Genomic DNA, 19,030 nt, shown 5'->3' on the forward strand with positions numbered 1-19,030 from the left:
GCACTTCCTATCTGTGTGACTGTACCATCTCTGAATTATGTGTAAAACAGGGGCTGATGAAATGATTAGGACTGCACAGCATGTTCTGAGGATTAAAGGCCTGCCTAATATGCCTACCACAAGGCTGTGCAAGGGGAAGGGCTCAGAAGAAATGGCCATCCTTCTTCCACCAGCGCCTTCCTAGCATTCTGCTAAGAACTCTGAAAAGCTCCCAGTGCACCCAACACCAGCTTCCTACTAAAGGAAGAGGGTAGGGTTGGACTGTAGCTCAGTTAGTGTTTGTCTAGCAAGCATGGGAGTTCTGATTCCCAGCCCAGAAAAAATTTAGGCACAGTGTTACACACATGTACAGACAAGGAAGCCCCCCCCCCAACACCAACACACATGCTCTTGTGCACACAGACAAGTACACTAACTAGCAGGTTAGACCCATAAAGTAGTTTGTTCAGGTTTGTTCACCATTGCACACTACCAGAAGTCCTCTACCTGTGTCCCTAGCATCCATTCACAGCCTATACCTAGGCTTCCTATCCAGGACACTGAGATGACAGTACACCAAGAGGGTCTTAACACTCCTGTCACACAATCAATCATTGCCCTAACCCCAACAGACACAAACTGAACACCAGGACGGCCCACTGATCTGCTCCTGCAGAGGCAGAGCCAACCAGAAGCCCTGCTTCTTTCTCACACCCCTGCATAGCACCCACACGTTCCCAACCCTTTACTAGTAGCTTCACACATCTTGCCTAAAATGCAACGCAAAAATACCCTCCTGGACCAGGTTCTCTCCCAGGGACAACAGGGCAAAGAGACTAAAGAAGAGGCAGCTGTCCCAAGGATGCCTATGTCTCTTCTCAGCTGGGGCTGAAGTGGGCTGGTAAGAGACTTATTACAAACAAAGAAGGTTTGACAGGTTACAACGAAGGCCAATGGGAACCCAAGAATGCAGCCAAGCCTAGGCCAGGCAGTGTGAAAGCCTGGTTTGCAGGGGTGGGTGAGACTGAGTCTTAGGGTATTGGGAAGGAGGTAGCGCCACAGAGTACACTCACCAGAGAGCACTCAGTGTACGCTCAGGCCCTGCTGTGCACCCTGTCCCTCTGCTGCCTGAGAATCTGCTACGTCCATTCATCCAGAGGCTAACTGCCAACCCCACTGGGCTCCCCCAAATCAGTTAACAGCATGCTCTAATCAACCGTACAGCTCAATCCTTTGCTGGGCTCTGTTATAAACAGATACACCGCTTGCTAGGGCAATGGTTCTTAAACTTGGCCACATACCAGCTTCACTGCAGGGAAACCCAGGACTAAGCTCCCCAGAGTCCTAATATAAAGCCCAAGGTTTAAGTCTAGCACAACAAAGACACAGTGCTAGGCTCATGGGCAGCCCAAGTTCCTCATCTCAGGCAGTAAAGACACTGTGTCCATATAAGGAAAGGCCCCTGAGGTCTCAGGTCCCATGCTCCCTTTGCTCTTCCAGGAACAGTCATAGGATCCTTCACCTGGAGGAGTCCTCAGCTGGTTGGTGAAAATTCCAACGGGGCTCAACCGCACGATACTATGAGAATGGGAGTGGTCCTTCCCATCAGTCAAAGCATCTGTCCACCCACAGGTGTTGGCCAGCAATAAGGCCTGCTGCCCCTTGGCCACACAAAACTGCCTAGCAGCTGTACTCATGGGAGCAAACAGCCCTCTCATCCGGACCCTTCGTCCTTGCCACTCCAAGAATTCACTTAGGACAGACAAAGCAACCTGGGAAGCAGCCCATATCCCATACCCCACTTCACCCACAAGAAGATTACTTTGTTCCCCAATAAGGAAACAAAGACCTACACCTATTTCCATCTCACAAAAAACAGGAGGAACTTCTGGCCCAGATGTAAGTGGCTGACTCATGCTTTCTCACCTTGGAGGTTATAAGATCCTCAGACTTCAAGCACCAAACCACGCTTCTTTCCCCTCTACCAAGAATACTTTCATCAGTTATGGTGTCCTTTCTGAGGGTCCCAGGAGTGTTATGGGGTCATTCTCCCCACTCAGTTCCGCATGCTCTTCCCAGGCCTGTCTTTCCCTCCCCTCCTGGACCGTAGTAGTGTCTGGCCTTCAAAGGACCAAACTTACTAAGGTTCCCCACCCCCATCTCCCAACAGACTCAAGGGACCAGTTATTCCTTAGGGCCCTTCCCAGTTCAGTTCCCAAACCCTTAGGCAAGCTTACTCCTTTTGCCCCTCCCTTCCCCGACGCACACACGCACGCATGCATGCACATATGCACGCACACACAATCCGGACAGGCTATTTCATAGCTTACAACAGAAATCCAGTGTGTCTTGGAAAAAGGCTCTCTACCATCCGTCCCTGGTCTGAGCTCAAGTATCTACAGACATCATGTAGTAAAGGCTCTCATAGGCTCTCAAGTCAAAAGCATTTATTTATCCTCCAATCCCAGCAAGGTATTAACCTCAGTCTCAAGAGACTCCTGCTGAACTGGAACAATACTCCTATCATTCTGCCTTAAAAGCAGAGCAGTGGTACACAGGTTAGTGAGTACCAGAGCCAGCACAATTTAGACATGCTATAAGGGTTGAGTGCTAAGTTATGTTTAGACAGTGTGGCTGAGTAAATACAGAGTTTGCAAGAGTCACGCATCTGGGGGGGGGGGGCACACACTTCCCAAACTTCACACACCAGCAAGATAATGTTTTCCACAGTCTCCTAGTCCTTCCTCCATGGCCTTTAGAGGGGAAAAGAAAAAAAAAAAATCCTGACAGGTGGTGGTGGTGGTGGTGCACCTTTAATCTCAGAGTTCGAGGCCAGCCTGGTCTACAGAGCAAGTTCCAAGACAGCCAAGGCTACATAAAGAAACCTTGGGGAGTTGGCAGGGGGTGAGAGTGGAGGTAGGAGGAGTGGGGGAAGTGGGGGGGGGCGGTCGGTAAGACAAGAGGAGACAAGACAAAAAATAGTCTTCTCAGCTGCCCAAGAAGATACACACTATCCAACACTCTGGAGGCTGAGGTAAGAGCACAAGTCTGGCCAGCCTGGTACACAGTAAGACCTTATCTCAATGAACAGAAACAGGGCTGGCAAGATAACTGAGTGGGTAAAGCTGCTTGCTGCCCAGCCTGACAATCTAGGTTCAGTCTTTGGAACCCACATGGGGGACGGAGAGCATCAACAGCTCCCTCGATAGGAAACACACAAATACCAAATATGTAAGTGTAATAAAAATAACTCTTGCTCAGCTCTGACAACATGAACCTAGCATGGCATCCAGAAGCACTCCTCCAACCTACACGGCCCCTCCCACCATGCCTGCCACACCGCACTACACTGCCTGTGCCAACCCTCTTCTAATAACTTGCTGTCTGTCTTCTCTAGGCTGCCGGGTTGAAGGCAGCACCAGTGTACACTAGCGCTGTCTGTCTTAAGACATGAGGTGGTAAGGTGGGCATCATCACTGCCCACAGCTGCATGCAGAGCGAACTGTAGAACCTGGCACACTGTAGGCTTCTAACCAAGTCCACTCACCCTGCCCCAAACCGACTTGCAGGAGGCCCTGTTTAGCCAGGTTCCAGGGAACTGATTACTTCCAAGAAGGTCCACTTCCTCTTACTCCAGGCCCTGCTAGAGACCGGGTTCAGGAGGCAGAGGCCTTCGACCCCTGCCTATGAACAGAGATGGGGTGAAACTGACACCTCAGGTCAACAGACCAACCAAAAGAGCAGAGACAGGAGTTCCCTAGGTAAACTGAACTTTATTTCTTCTTGAACCTCTAAATCCCCAAAACTGGTTCTTCTTCAGGAGCTGCTGATAAGAAGGAATCCAAGAACCTTATTTTATCCTGAATGCCTTTCTCTTAACCCCAGAGCTCAGAATCTATATTAAATATCTCAGAAGTCTGGTTCAGTGTGGCACCCCTTTAACACCAGCATGCTGAACACAGAGGCAGGTAGATCTTTGAGTTCCTTGTCTATCTAGTGAGCCCCAAGACAGCCAGGCCTAGATAGATTCTGTCTCAAAAAACGAAACGACAAAAAGAATTTATGGGAGAGGGAAGTGGATTTCTGTGCCTTCTGGGCCATAAAGAGACCTTGTTCCCTTGTTCTCATTGTTGTTTTAACTTTATGCATACAGACCCCCAGGAGTGCCTTTGGAAGGGAGAAGACACCAGGTTCCCTGAAACTGGGGTTACAGATGGTTGTGAGCCACCTGGGTCCTCTGAAAGAGCAGCCAGTAAGTACTCTTAACCTCTGGGCCATCTCTCCAACCCTTTGTTTCTTATTTAAAAGTAAAATAAAACCCCCAACAGTGGTGGCACACACCTTTATTAAACTCAGCACTTGTTAGGCAAAGGCAGTCCACTCTCTGAGTTCCAAGACAGTCGGAGCTACACAGTGAGGCCCTGTCTCGAAAGACAAACAAAAAAAGCTGCTCCTAGTGGCCCTTGTCATTAATCCTGGAACTCTGGAAACAGAGATAGGTGACTCTCTGGGTTCTAGGTATGCTCTACATAGTGAGGTCTAGGCCAGCCAAGGATACATAGTGAGACCCCCTTTCTTGGGCCAGAGAAATGCTCAGTGAGCACAAATGCTTGCCAACTAGCCTTATGAGAGTTTTGAACCCCAGGACCCACAAGGAGAAGAGAACCAACTCTGGCAAGCTGTCCTCAACTCTGGCAGAGTGCCTGCCCACATACATACATGCAGACATACAAATAAAGAAATGTAGTGTTATATCTTAACAAACACCAGAAGGGTATTCATGCCCCTAACCTCACCCCTACAAGCCTGACCTTGACAAGCAATAAGGACTCATAGGAAGGCTGCACAGCATTCCCTTCAGCTCAATAATGCAAAACCCTGTTGCTCTCAGTCCACAACAGCTGACTCCAAGAGGATCAGAGACTGTGCTTATTAACAAAATGAGAAATCTGATCTGTGGAAAGAAAACACTATGTGAGGATTAATCTACAACTGCAGCTTGTGGAAACAGCTAGGCTGCTGGCCAAGACCAGGAAGTGAGGAAGGAATCCTGCCTACCTGTCCTCAGAGCAGGTACTATGTAGCAGAACAGGCCTCACTACCCTGCCCTGTCTGCACTTCTCCTTCTAGCAATTACAGCAAAGCATTTTGGTTCTGCTTTAAAGACAGGGCTCTCTCAAGCTCTTCTTCCTTCGTGCAAAGTCAGCAATCAGAGGAGGATTTTTTCTTTTCAGGAATCACTCATAAAAGCTCAGTGACTAATGTACAAGTCCCAACAACTGGCAGGAAAACACAGCAGGAAGAGATTCTGGGCACACAGCCGAACTCAAACAGCCAGACAAGCTGGTCAACAAGCACTCTCAACACCTCACAACCAACCTGCAGAAAGCCAGGAGCCAAAGTGGAAAGCTGTACGAATAGCGCTGCTCCCACTCACTCAGAGCAAGCAGGTAGGGCAGTGCAAAGACTCTGGACAGCTTTTCCCAAGTCTGCCCTACAGCTCTCAGAGGTTTTCATTAAAAACTATAACTGCACAAGACGGAAAGATCACCTGCAGGCACATGTCTTCTTGCAACAACCGTAGGTTTGGCCACACATGTCTCTAGAGGCCAGCCTGAGGCTGGACCATCTGCTTTATTTCAGACTACTCCAGAAGCTCTGCTCCACCCAGCATACTTTTCCTCCTAGAGACAGAGCTGCAGAGTGGTTACACAGACTATGATCCTAAAAATGTCTGCTTGGAAGCCAGGGATTCCAGATACAGGCAGATAACAGAAGAGGGGCAAGGCCAGGAGGAATCAGAAGCAATGTGTGGCATCCCTCTAGGGTTTGCCTCCATCCCTCCAACCTTTGTCCTAGACTGGAAATCCCAAGTTTAGCCTAGAAGATGAACCCCTCCACTACCTGCCCGATCTTCCGGTCCTAGGAGCAAGTGACACTGCTAGCAAACCCCAGTAACAGTCCAGTCACAGGATTCCTATAGGCAAGGATCCGCCCCTCCCCCACTGCCACATATGTCAGTGGGGGTGGCCTCTCAGTGTTACACCCCTCCTGCTGTTTGCAAGTGAGGGGCCTGGAACACAGCTTTCCAAATGCGCCTGACAATTATAACTAGGAAAGATACTGTGAAGATGGGGATAGAACACATAAGTAAATAACTTCTAAATCTCTCCGGCCAACCAAGATCAGCACTGGACTCTCGTCTCGAGGTAGTCCAAAACTGTTCTGGGTGCGGCTGCTGGGAGTATTATCTGGCCTCAATGACTCCAAGTACCTTGAGTCATTGCCCCCCAGGGAGAGGTATTTTCCCCCAGCACTCACACCCAGACCTGTGTGCATATGAACCATTTTGGAAGATAAACAGAATGACAAGCTAGGGCCCCTCAGCTCACTCCCTGAGCCAGCCAGTCCCTTCCTCTTGCCACCCGACCCCCTCCCCCCAAGCCCATCTCATCTCTCTTCCTGCCAGGCGGCTGCCTACAGCAAAGGTCTGGGGGCAGGGCAGAAAGCCCACCCAGCCACCGAGCCCGGCCCTCTAAGCCCTACCATGTCCCTGACACGGCCAGTCTCCCAGCCAGGAAGGGTACTACTAGAGGAAAAGGACCGCAGACACAAGCGCAGTTCTGGAAACCGTAAAGCGTTCCAGTGAGGGGCAGCCGCAGGCGCACAGCCGTTTGCATAATGGGAAAACGCCCGCCTGTCAGGCAGCATAGCTCGCCCGACGCCGTTCGGATTAGATTGCTAATGAAAAGGCACAAAGAGCCGGCGCCCGCTACCCCGTCGACCCCTGCTTCACAGACTCGCGCCCCAAGACTGGCGCGGCCCTGGGGGCTTTGTGCCCGGAGTCCCATGCCGGCCGCAACCCGCCGGGCACCTGAACCACAAAGCCCCCGCCCGTCCAGGGTCCCGCGTGCGCCTCGGTTCAGGACTAGGGGCCGTGCGCGCGCTCCGTCCCACGCGCGCCCACGCCCCCCTCTCCGGGAGCGCGCCCGGCCCGCGCCTCCTTCACTCGAAGACGCCGCTTACCTCATGTGCCTGCCAGTGGCCCCTGGTCTTGGGCGCCCGACCTGCGCTGCACGCGCCCGCCCTGTCCGCCCTCCGCCAGCCCCGCTCGGCTCCCCGCCCAGCGCGCCCAGAGCGCCGCTTACAGCCGCCCGCTCCGCGCCATCTTGGAAGCTTGTGACGTCAGCTCCACCCGCTCACCCCTGACCCACATCTGAATGGGCGAGCGACGGGGCGGACCTGGAGGCGGACCCTCGTGGGGGAGGAACCCTGGGGCTGGGCGGGGCCGACGAGGGGTCTGAGTCTAGGGATGGGCCAGTGGCTGCTGGATAGCGTAATGGGGGGAGGGGCGCACAGGAGGTCGCCCGAGCCCTGACTGGGACGCAGACAGGATCCCGACCCAGGAGCCAGAACGACACGCCAACCTCACCTCAAAATACTTGACGGGCAACACCCTGCGGAACAAGGACCCCGCTCTTCACCACAAGTTTATGCCCAGCCCTCAAATGGAAGACTAACCCGTTTTGAGTCTGACCCCGACCCTTCAGAACCCCCAACACCATCAGCACCAACCCGGTTCAGGTGACCTGCGCCTCTCCTCTTGATCTTCAACTACGCAGAATATCCCAGTCTATAAAGTTTAGCCCCCAAAGGCTGCTTGCCTCGCTGTGTGGGCTGCAGGAAGGCCTGCGTGGTTCAGATTTTAAAGGAGAAAAGCGGCCTGAAAATCCTAACTCCAAACTCCTCCTAGGATCCTTACATCCACTCTCGCGAAGGTCGAACCAGATTGCGCAGAGGGCAGAGAGGTCCGTATCTTATCCAGAGTCTTCCGGTGACCGCAGCAGGTCACAAGAGTTTAGGCAGCCCAGTAAGACCCAAGGTTTGTGGCCACCCAAATGCATTGAGATTCACAACGAGATATTCTCTAGAGAGTTATCAAATGGCCTTCTCTCTGCTTTGAACACTAAACACTAAAGTCTACCACTGTTAAGATCAGAAAAGTCCTAGCCAGCGCCTACAACTCAACTGTTCTATAGGGAGATGGTGACCCAGAGTCAATCAACATTGAAACCCAATTCAATAACCCTTCACAAAGACAACCATGCTTTCCTAATGTAGACGCTGAAAAGTAACAGATGTAAACTTAAAATTCTTAGTTCACCCATAGCTAAATACATAATTGTCTTTACAACCATCATCGCTGAAACACCGAACAACAGAGTAAGAGTGCATTTGGGGTTGGGGATTTAGCTCAGTGGTAGAGAGCTTGCCTAGCAAGCACAAGGCCCTGGGTTCGGTCCCCAGCTCTGAAAAAAAGAAAAGGGAAAAAAAAAAAAAGAGTGCATTTGTCCTAACAGATATAAAGCAAATTATAAAGCTACTGCTGTCAGTTATACTAGCCAAGAAAGAGAATACAGTGCAATGCCTAAGCATCCTAGAAATTATGAAAACAGAATAGATTTAAAGTGGGTGGTGTGGGACATGTCTTTAGTCCCGGAACTCTGAAGGCCGAAAGAGGCAGAGCTCTGTGAATTAGAACCAGTCTGACCTTCACAGTGACTTCCAGTTTAGCCAGGACTACACAGTGAGCCTGCCTCAGAAAGGAAAAATAAAAAGGAACTATCAAGCAGGTGTTAAAGGAAATGTCAATCATGAGGAAGAGCTTAGAAATAGGCTATTTTGAAGACTTACCTAGCCAAGTGTGGTGGTCCCGCCACTCCCTAGGTGATGGTTACAGGAAGGAACACTTTTTTTCAGTGGTTATAGTCACTGGTAAATTGCCCTGGCTCCTATAAGTAATCATCCATGTATTCCCCCGTACCAGGTCTAATTAAATTCACTAAATCACAAAAAAGAAAAGAAAAAGAAGAAGTAGAGCGGAGACCAGCAGGGGGGCAGGGAATGGAATCAGAGGTAGTGGGAAGGAAACAAAAGAGGGTAATGGGCTGTCTGTGGCCCAAATATGTACATATGTGACTATGTCATGAGTCCCACTATACATGTAATTAATATGCTAATAAAATACAGTGAAAAGCAGAACTACTGTACCACTTCTAGGGTAGTTAGGTGAGCTGGCTACCTGAGGTACCAATAAGTCAGAGAACATCCATGTTTGGGGCTGGAGAGATGGCTCAGAGGTTAAGACCACTGGCTGCTCTTCCAGACGTCCTGAGTTCAATTCCCAGCAACCACATGGTGGCTCACAACCATCTGTAATGGGATCCGATGCCCTCTTCTGGTGTGTCTGATGATAGCTACAGTGTACTCATATCCACTAAATAAATAAGTCTTTAAAAAAAAAAAAAGAACATCCATGTTTATTTTATATGTTTCTTACCTTTTTATTTTTTATTAAGATTTATTTATTATATATAAGTACACTGTAGCTGTCTTCAGACACACCAGAAGAGGGCGTCATTACAGATGGTTGTGAGCCACCATGTGGTTGCTGGGATTTGAACTCAGGACCTCTGGAAGACTAGTCAGTGCTCTTAACCACTGAACCATCCCTCCAGCCTGTCTTACCTTTTTTTTTTTTTTTTTTCTTTTCTTTTTTTCGGAGCCGGGGACCGAACCCAGGGCCTTGCACTTGCTAGGCAAGCACTCTACCACTGAGCTAAATCCCCAACCCCCTGTCTTACCTTTTTATAACTGAAGATGTTCATACTTTTTTCTTTCCACTTGCGTCCCCTTGGTCCTCCGGCCCTCTCATTCCACTATTTATAGTTATTAGTTTCTCTCTGTTATATTATTGGTGTTGGCTCTGGGCTTGCTGTAAACTGCCTTTATTTTTTGCAATATGTTCCTTACATCCATATTCTCTTCAATACTTTTATCATGAAGTGGCCTGAGATTTTACCAAAGGCCACTTCTATGTCTGAGACAGTGATGGTGGAGTACTTTTATTGATTTACATACGTCTAACCCCCTTGAATCTCTGGAAGGAAGCCAACTGGATCAAAGTGAATTATCTTTTATATGTGTTGTTGGATTCAGCATGCAAGTATTTTATTGAGAATTTTTGCATCTATGTTCATAAGGAAAATTGGTCTGTAGTTTTCTTTCTTTGTATGGTTTTGGTAACAGGGTAATAGTGCCTTTGTAAAAAGAATTAGGAAATGTCCCTCCCTTCAGTTTCTATTTTACAGAGTTATTTGAAATTATTGACTATTCACAGCCATTCTTTTTTGAGGATCTTGTAGAATTCTGCATTGAATCCTTATGGCCCTGGGCATTTTTGGTTGGAAGGCTTTGATTACTGCTTCCTTTCTCTTTTTGGGCCAATAGCTAGATTATTCAAGCATCAAGTTAGGTGTCCTTCAACAGCCTAATGGATAAAGACACTGTGATGATGTGGAAGAGATGGCTCAGTTAGTAAAAGACCCGCTTAGTAAGCTTGTAGACCTGTGTTTGAATCCCCAGCACCCAAGTACAAAGCTGGACAGAGTAGTGTACACACTGCAACTCCAATACCTGGGAGCAAACAGGTGGGTTCCCTTGAAGTACAGTGGTCAGCCATTCTAGCTGGATCCATGCGCTCCAAGTACACTGGCAGACCCTGTCTCAAAGAAAAATAAATAAAATAGAGTGAGAAAGACAGACACTGCTGGCCTCCACAGCCATGTGAATGCACACTCTTGTGTGTACACATAAACATACCCACACAAATACACACACACACAAAAGAATATGTGGTAACATAGAGAGATGCAGGAAAGGAAGGAAATTGGTACAAACACACATTACATTATTTAATCATGAAGAAAAATGAATCATAATTTGAGCAGGGTATGTTGGCATAGACCTCTACTCCCAGCACTCAGGAGACAGACAAACAGATCTCTGAGCTCAAGACCAGCCTTCTCTACAGAGTGAGTTCCAAGACAGCCAGGGCTTCACAGAGAAAGACTGCATTGAAAACCAACTCCCCCCCCCCCCCCGCCAAATAATCATTACTTACATGTTTGTTTTGGAATTCCCCCTGTATCCAAAGATGATTTTAAGTTTCTATATCTCCTGTCTCCTCTCCCCAAATACTAGGATTATAGGCATGAGTTGCCACACCCAGTTTTTATGCTGGGATTGAACCCAAGGCTTTATGTACACTAGGCAAGCACTTTATGAACTAAGCTGCATTCCCAGTGTGTGTGTGTGTGTGTGTGTGTGTGTGTGTGTGTGTGTGTGTGTGTTCCTTAATATGGAGATCAGAAGACAACACTTGGGATTTGGTTCTCTCCTTCTACCAACTCTGGTTATCCAAATGAGCATCACTGTGACTAGTACCAATTCTTATCTAGTGAGGCTTCTCTAGGTTTGGGCAGGTAGGGGAGGGGATAAGCAGGGGAGACTTGGGAGACATTTGAGTAGGAGTTGAGGGAGTGCCACACTGAGAGCAACATGCTCGAGGTCCTGAAAGAATAGGTTCCCAGGAGATGCTTGCCCGAGCTGGTAACATGGTCTACCTGGATGGGGAGCCTGGCTAGCACTTGAAGTCCTTATCCCAGGGGCTACTGAAAGTCACTGAAAGGTTATAGCAGGAAAGGTAGGAAATTTCTCCGTGTCTGTATTCTGTGGAGGGGGTGGGAGTAGAGGAATACATGTGTGGACTGGCAACTGCAGGCCAGAGGACAATTTCAGGGACTATCCTAGGAATACTGTTCACCTCCCTTGAGATAAGGTCTCTCACTGGCCTAGAGTTCAGTTAGTCAGAATGACCAGTAAATTCTTGTCCCCAGTGCTGGAATAGAAACACCAGACATTTTACATGTTCTTGGGGAATGAACTCATCTTCCCAGGAGGATGTGCAGTAGAGCTGGAAAGAGCAGCAGCATCTACAAATGAGCAAGGTAAGGCATGAGGGAAAGTAGCCCAGCAGCCTAGGCCGATGGCAGTGCCATCACCAGACAGGCAGGCCCAAAGGATGAGTAAGTTCTTCATGTTAACAAAGAGAGTAAGGTGGCAGCCTCCCATAGTAGTCCTGACTAATGAAGGCTCAAGCAGGAAGATTGGCTCAACTTGGAGATTTGAGGCCATTTTCTTTCTTCTTCTTTTTTTTTTTTTTTTTTTTTCCGGGGCTGGGGACCGAACCCAGGACCTTGCGCTTCCTAGGTAAGCGCTCTACCACTGAGCCAAATCCCCAACCCCTTCTTTCTTCTTTTTTTAAAGATTTATTTATTTTATGTATATGAGTACACTGTAGCTGTCTTCAGACACATCAGAAGAGGGCACCAGATCCCATTACAGATGGTTATGAGCCACCATGTGGATGCTGGGAATTGAACTCAGGACCTCTGGAAGATCAGTCAGTGCTCTTAACCGCTGAGCCATCTCTCCAGCTCTTGAGGCCATCTTCTTAAAAGAATTTTAAAAAAGGAAATCAAGCTGGGCATGGTGGAGCACTCGGCAGGCAAGAAGGGCAGATCTCTAGAAGTTGGAGGCCAGCCTGGTCTATATAGAGAGTTCCAGGCTAGCCAAGGCTGAATAGTGAGACCCTGTCTTAAAAAAGCAAAACACAAACAAACAAACAAACAAAAAAAACAAGAGAAACAGAGACAGAGAAACAGAGACAGAGAGAGACAGAGAGGGAGGGAGACTATCAAGCGTTTCCCTTTGTAAATGTAGTTAGACGGGGTTGGGGATTTGGCTCAGTGGTAGAGCGGTGCAAGGTCCTGGGTTTGGTCCCCAGCCCTGGGGAAAAAAAAAAAAAAGAAAAGAAATGTAGTTAGACTTTCCTAACAAGCTGGGCAGTAGTGGCCCTCAAGAAGGGGAGGTAGAGGCAGTGGCAGGCAGATCTCTGAGTTATGAGTTCAAAGGTAGCCTGATCTACCAAGCAAATTCCAGGATAGCCAGGGCTACAGAGAGAAACAAAAAAGAAAAAAGAAAAAAAAACAGGAAGTCTGGGGAAGCAAGTGCCCTTTGGGAGGAAAAGACAAAGATTAGGGTGGTAGAGGGGGGGGGGGTCACAGTGATTGGGCAATGCATGCTTAACTCCCTGCACATTGTTTTGTTTCATTTCATTTGGTTTTCTAAGTAAATAAATAACCTAACCCTAATCCTAGACAGGCAGGGTTTCCCTGTGTAGCTCTGGATGTCCTGGAATTGTGTAGACCAGGAACTCAGAGCTCCTCCCGCCTCTGTCTCCTGAGTGCTGGGAGCAAAGGCATGTGACTGGGCCCTGTTGCCACCACATCAAATGGTCTCTCCTTGTTGGGGAGTCGCCTGGCTGGCTGCAAGCCCCAAAAGCCCACCTTTTTCTTCCTCTCCAGTGGCCAATGTGCCACAGTGCCCAGTTTTTGTTATTTTAATTTGCAAAGTTAAATTAGCAAATACAGTATTATATTTCACAATGGCATTTTTTTTTTTTTCTGAAGCTGAGCATCAAACCCAGGGCCTTGCGCTTGCTAGGCAAGCGCTCTACCACTGAGCTAAATCCCCAACCCCACAATGGCATTTTTTTAAGACATCCTTTTTATTCTCCTTCCCCGTTTTCTTCCCCATTTCTCTGACTCTTTCATTTCTCCGACTTCCTTTCCTCTTTTAGGTCACTTGGACGGTATCTGCCCCCACCATGTTCTGTCTTAATACTTTTCTGTCATCTTGATGGTTTGCCTGCATGTGTGTGAAGGTGTCTGAACAAGATGAAAAGTTCATCTATAGAACTTTTCTAGTTGCGTAGAGGTCATGGGTGGTTTGGTTTTTTGAGACATGGTCTCTTTATGTAGCCCTGGCTGTAATGTAGAGCAGGCTAGTCTTGCACTGAGAGAGATCCTCCTGTGTCTGTTTCATCAGTGCTGGGATTAAAGGAGAGTGTCACATGGCAGTTACAGTTCTTGTGTTTTTGTTTTAAATCCTTCATGCTGATTTCCATCATGGTGCTAGTAGTCCTCTTTCCTCTCATCCTACCCAGCATTCTCTTACCTATTGACTTATTATGTATATGGGTGTTCTGCCTGCACATACATGTCTGCGCATGGTTGTGAAGTGTCCTAGAAGGCTAGAGGAGAGGGAGTGAGTTCCAGTGAGCTGTAATCAGAGTTCTGTGACACACGTGTGTGCTGGGGATAGAGCTCTGGTCCTCCCCAGAACAGGCCGTGCTGTACGCTGCTGGGCCGCCTCCCCAGAGCCCCCGGCCTTATTCATCTTATACTTTAAAAAATTGTTCTTTTTTCCGGAGCTGGGGACCGAACCCAGGGCCTTGCGCTTCCTAGGCAAGCGCTCTACCACTCTTTCTAAATATAAACTTTAAAAATGGCTTTTTAAACGTTTTCTTTTTCTATTTTTTGGGTGGATGCCTGTGTGCCACTGCATTTGTGTGGGGTCAGGGCACCTGTGGGAGTTGGTTCTCTCCTCCACTGTGCAGACCCTGTGGACAAGCTCAGGTTGTAAGACAGGGGGTAGTAGGGCTGGAGAGATGGCTCAGCGGTTAAGAGCACCCGACTGCTCTTCCAGAGGTCCTGAGTTCAATTCCCAGCAACCACATGGTGGCTCACAACCATCTGTAATCGGATCTGATGCCCTCTTCTGCTGTGTCTGAAGACAGCGACAGTGTGTCATATATAATAAATAAATCTTTAAAAAAGAAAAAAAAAAAAAGACAGGGGGTAGTAAAAGTGTTTGCCTGCAGCTGCCTTACTGTTCTAAGACCTGCTGCAGTTTTATTTCATTTCCACTGTATTTTCGTCATCCTTTTTTTTTTTAGCATTTTTAAAAAAGATTTATCTATTATCTATAAGTACACTGTCGTTGTCTTCAGACACACCAGAAGAGGGCATCGGATCTCATTACAGATGGTTGTGAGTCACCATGTGGTTGCTGGGAATTGAACTCAGGACCTCTGGAAGAGCAGTCAGCGCTCTAACCACTGAGTCATCTCTCCAGATCTCTTTTTTTTTTTTAATAGACAGTATTATTTAAAAAAATCTGAGGCTGAAGATTAGCCTCAGTGGTTGAGAGCACTGGCTCTTCTTCCAGAGGATCCAGGTTCAGTTCCCAGCATCCTCATGAGAGCTCCAAGTGTTTGTAACTCCAGCTCCAAGAATTCAGACACCTTCATATAGATGCATGCAGACATCATGAAGAGCATCAATGAACATAAAATAATAATAATAATAATAATAATAATAATAATAATAAATAATCCTCAGCTAGCAATGGTAGCACATGCCTTAGATTCCAGCACTCAGGAGGCAGAGGCAGGCAGATCTCTGTGCATTTCAGGCTAGCCTGGTCTTCAGAGATAGTTCCAGGATAGCCAGGGATACACAGAAAAGCTCTATCTGGAAAAAGAGCAATCAAACGAACCCCCCAAAACAAAACAAAACAAAACAAAACCCAAAACAACCCAAGAAACAAAAACAAGAACAACAATAAAAGACTTTATTTATTGATGGGATCTCCCTAGGTGGCCTCAGTATCCCAGGTAGTGGAATGAAAGTATGCAGACCCTCATGGAGCCCTGGCAGTTCTGGAACTCCCTCTTCACACTAGGCTTTGCCTGCCTCTGCTCATACCCAGGGAGCCATCTACCCAACCCATTTTGTGAATGGTGTTTACCTCGTAGCCTGGACTGCAGGTGTGTGTCACCACACGGGATGCTCTTTAGAAAAACAATTGCACTGAGGCTGGAGACCTTTACTTGGTCAAGTGCCTGCCTAACACGAGAAAAGCACTAGTTTTGGTCCTCAGTATGGAATAAATGGCTTTTGTCATTACAAACTTGCACCCTAGTCTAGTACTCAGGAGATAAAGGCAGGGGGATCAGAATTTGAAGGTCATTTTCTGCCATATAAATTTTAGTCTGGGTTATAGAAGACCCTTCATAAAAAGAAGGAAGAGAAAAACAGCCAGGCAGTAGTGGTGCATGTCTTTAAACCCAGTGCTGGGAACGCAGAAGCAGAGGTAGGGGATCTCTGTGAGTTTGAGGCCAGAATAAAGTAAAGTAAATCCCAGGGCAGACAAGGCTATCTCACAGAAACACCCGGTAAAGTGAGTCCCAGGGCAGACAAGGCTATCTCACAGAAACACCCTGTAAAGTGAGTCCCAGGGCAGACAAGGCTATCTCACAGAAACACCCTGTAAAGTGAGTCCCAGGGCAGACAAGGCTATCTCACAGAAACACCCTGTAAAGTGAGTCCCAGGGCAGACAAGGCTATCTCACAGAAACACCCTGTCTTGAAAAACCAAAAAGGGGTCTCTTTGGCCTCACCGGGAGAAGCGAGATGAGGAATGGAACGTCATCCTTTGGAAAGCGTCGCAATAAGACGCGCACGCTGTGCCACCGCTGTGGCTCCAAGGCCCACCACCTTCAGAAGCCGACCTGTGGCAAACGTGGCTACCCTGCCAAACGCAAGAGAACGCGTAACTGGAGTGCCAAGGCTAAGACGAAACACTCCCGGGACTGTTTGGATGAGGCACCTCAAGATCGTCTACCGCAGATTCAGACATGGATTCCGTGAAGGAACAACACCGAAACCCAAGAGGGCAGCTGTTGCAGCATCCAGTTCATCTTGAGGATTTCTTTTTTTTTTTTTTTGGTTTTTTTTTTTTTTTTCGGAGCTGGGGACCGAACCCAGGGCCTTACGCTTCCTAGGCAAGCGCTCTACCACTGAGCTAAATCCCCAACCCCTCATCTTGAGGATTTCAATCGGTCATAAAATAAATGTTCTGGCTTCAAAAAAAAAAAAAAAAAAAAAGAAAGAAAGAAAGAAAAGAAAAAACAAAAAGGAAGGAAGGAATAAAGGAAAAGAGTAAAATAAACAAAAGAAAACTGGGAAGAGGGGGGCATTCTCTCTGCTTCCTGACAACATACATGATGTATGCAGCTTCCTAACAATTCCTCCAATATTCCTACAGTTTGTATAGGAAGACAATCCTCTTCCCATACGAACTGTAGCCCCAAACTATAAGCCAAAAAAAAAAAAAAAAAAAAAAAAAAAATCCTTCCCTCCTTGGGGAAAAAAAAGGCAGCAAGCTTCCCCTACTCTTTACCTACTTGGCCTTAAACCTGCTCACCCATCTCTCAACTGAGCCTGGATTTCCTGAATCCATCAGTGGACTGGCAGGCAGGGTCTTCTCTAGGATCTATCTGCAGGGACCAGGATGAGAACTCGGAGGGAGGGCAGTTTCTTCCAGAGGTAAGAATGAGGGCCCGGGGGGTTGGGGACTTAGCTTCCCCTGCTTTACCCACCTCTAAGACAGGAATAAGTAGCTATGTTTAGGTCTTAGGCTAGGATAAAAGTGAGGAAATCCCACAGGCAGGCAGGCACATGCTGGGCAGTCTCCTTCACACTGTGTAGAGAAGTGGCCATGGAGGGTATCCCAGGGTAAAGAGGGTACAAGGTTAGGCCATGTGGGCCAGTTCCCAACCAGAGGTTCCTTCTCAGCAGCTGAGAGGACAGAAAGAGTAAAACAGCTTTCAGTCTGCACTGCACTGAGGTCCTAGGGCACCAAGAATCTACGGAGGGCTGGAAGCTGAGCCAGAGCAGTTGGGAGAAGGCACGAAACGTCCAAATCTCAACCTTCCCCCATCACCAGGATCTGATGGGTCTCATGTGGCAGTGGGGGAAGGGGCTATCTCCTTGCCTGGCCAGGATACCAGGAAGCCCCAGGGCCTTTGGTCATAATCACAAGGAAGGCTGGGTCTATTGCAGTTCTTATCTGGCCTGACCTTGTGGAGACTGACCACTCCCAGCTTCTGGAAACTGTGGCCCTCTGCCCTCTCTGAGGCCTCTTTCTCCTGGGGTGGACCCTTAGCACCTAGTTTTACCCCTTGGTCCACCATCTTAGAGTGCTTTTCCAGCCAGCCAGCCAGCCAGCCCTCGGCCCCACTCCCACAACCATCCATCTCTCAAGAGACCTGTCTCCACCTGGAGTCCCTCAGGCACCTGACTCAGCAGGCAGGATTTGCTCTAGGCCCACTCCTAGGTCTGTTGCTAGGCCCAGGACCCTGTTACCCAAGCCCTAGCTGCTGCCACTCCCTGTCCCCTCCCCCCACCAGCCCTACCAATTTGAATTCCTCACCCTCCCTCGCCCCTGTTCTTTCCCCAGGGTGGGGGAAGGAATCTTCCAGATAAACATGAGGGCAAAGGGACACACCTAGTTTCAGACCCGGGCCCTACCACCAACTAGCTGAACGACCTTGGCAGGTGACCTCTGCTCTCTGAACCTGAGTTTTTCAAATCTGTAAAAGTTAAGCTGCACAGAACTCTCTAGGGCTGTTCAGAGCAGGTAAATATGAGCTAAGGCACAAGGGTTAGGGCTCAGGGCAAGGCAGCCGCAGACGATTATGTTGACAGTACTGGTAAAGGCAGCTGGTTGTGGGGGGATACTTGAATACATGAGTATTCCAGGGCTGGGTTTTACACCTTGGACTGTTCTAGCCTGTAGGAAGACAGTTAAATGCAGGGAGGACTGAGAGACAGTTTCCCAAGGAGACGGCAAAGAACAAGGTTTTGTTTCTTCGTTTCTTCTTTTCCTTTTCCATCTTTTTTTTTTTTTTTTTTTTGAGACAGGGTTCACTGTGTAGCCTTGTCTATTCTAGGCTGGCCTTGAACTCACAGATCTGCCTGTCTCTACATTTGGAGCGCTGGGATCAAAGCTGTGCCACCATGCCAGGCTTTAGGACAAAGTTTTTTGAGACATGGTCTTACATAGACCAGGCTGTCTTCCAACCAGATTTGTAGCTTAGGCTACCCATCAACTCTTGATCTTCCCCCTTGCACTTTATACACCCAAGTACATTATAAGAAAACTTTCAAAGAAGTTGAAGTGATGTAGCTGAGGCCTCGTGGCAGACGGAAGGCCACGTTTTAAAGTATTACAGTTATGTGTGTACACACCTGCACACACACTCTACAATTTGCATGTGAACAGCTGAGCAGGAGTTGGCTATCTCTTTCCACAAGGTACGTGTTCTGGAGACTTAACTCATCAGACTTGGTAGCGGTCCCATCTCATTGGTCCTCTCAGAAGGCCATATTAGAGAAGTAACTCAAGCTGAGAGTCAGACAAGAAACTAAAGGGGTGGGGTTGGGGATTTAGCTCAGTGGTA

The 19,030-nt window shown here is 48.1% G+C and overlaps 1 protein-coding gene and 1 pseudogene across 2 annotated transcripts in view; one reads left to right on the forward strand and one right to left on the reverse strand.

Moving 5' to 3' along the window:
• Positions 1-19,030, reverse strand: part of Hic2 (HIC ZBTB transcriptional repressor 2) — a 53,122-nt gene that overhangs the window by 23,253 nt on the left and 10,839 nt on the right. Inside the window, exon 2 of one of the 2 annotated variants that reach the window (XM_039088073.2) lies at positions 10,456-10,540. The gene's annotated coding sequence lies outside the window, so the exon portion shown is untranslated. Of the gene's footprint in view, positions 1-7,005; positions 7,154-10,455; positions 10,541-19,030 lie in introns of those variants that run through there. The other variant, NM_001105862.2, reaches the window with a different exon arrangement.
• Positions 16,097-16,492, forward strand: LOC108352367 (60S ribosomal protein L37 pseudogene; annotated as a pseudogene).

Source organism: Rattus norvegicus, chromosome 11, assembly GCF_036323735.1.
Source record: "Rattus norvegicus strain BN/NHsdMcwi chromosome 11, GRCr8, whole genome shotgun sequence".
NCBI classification, from domain to species: Eukaryota; Metazoa; Chordata; class Mammalia; order Rodentia; family Muridae; genus Rattus; species Rattus norvegicus.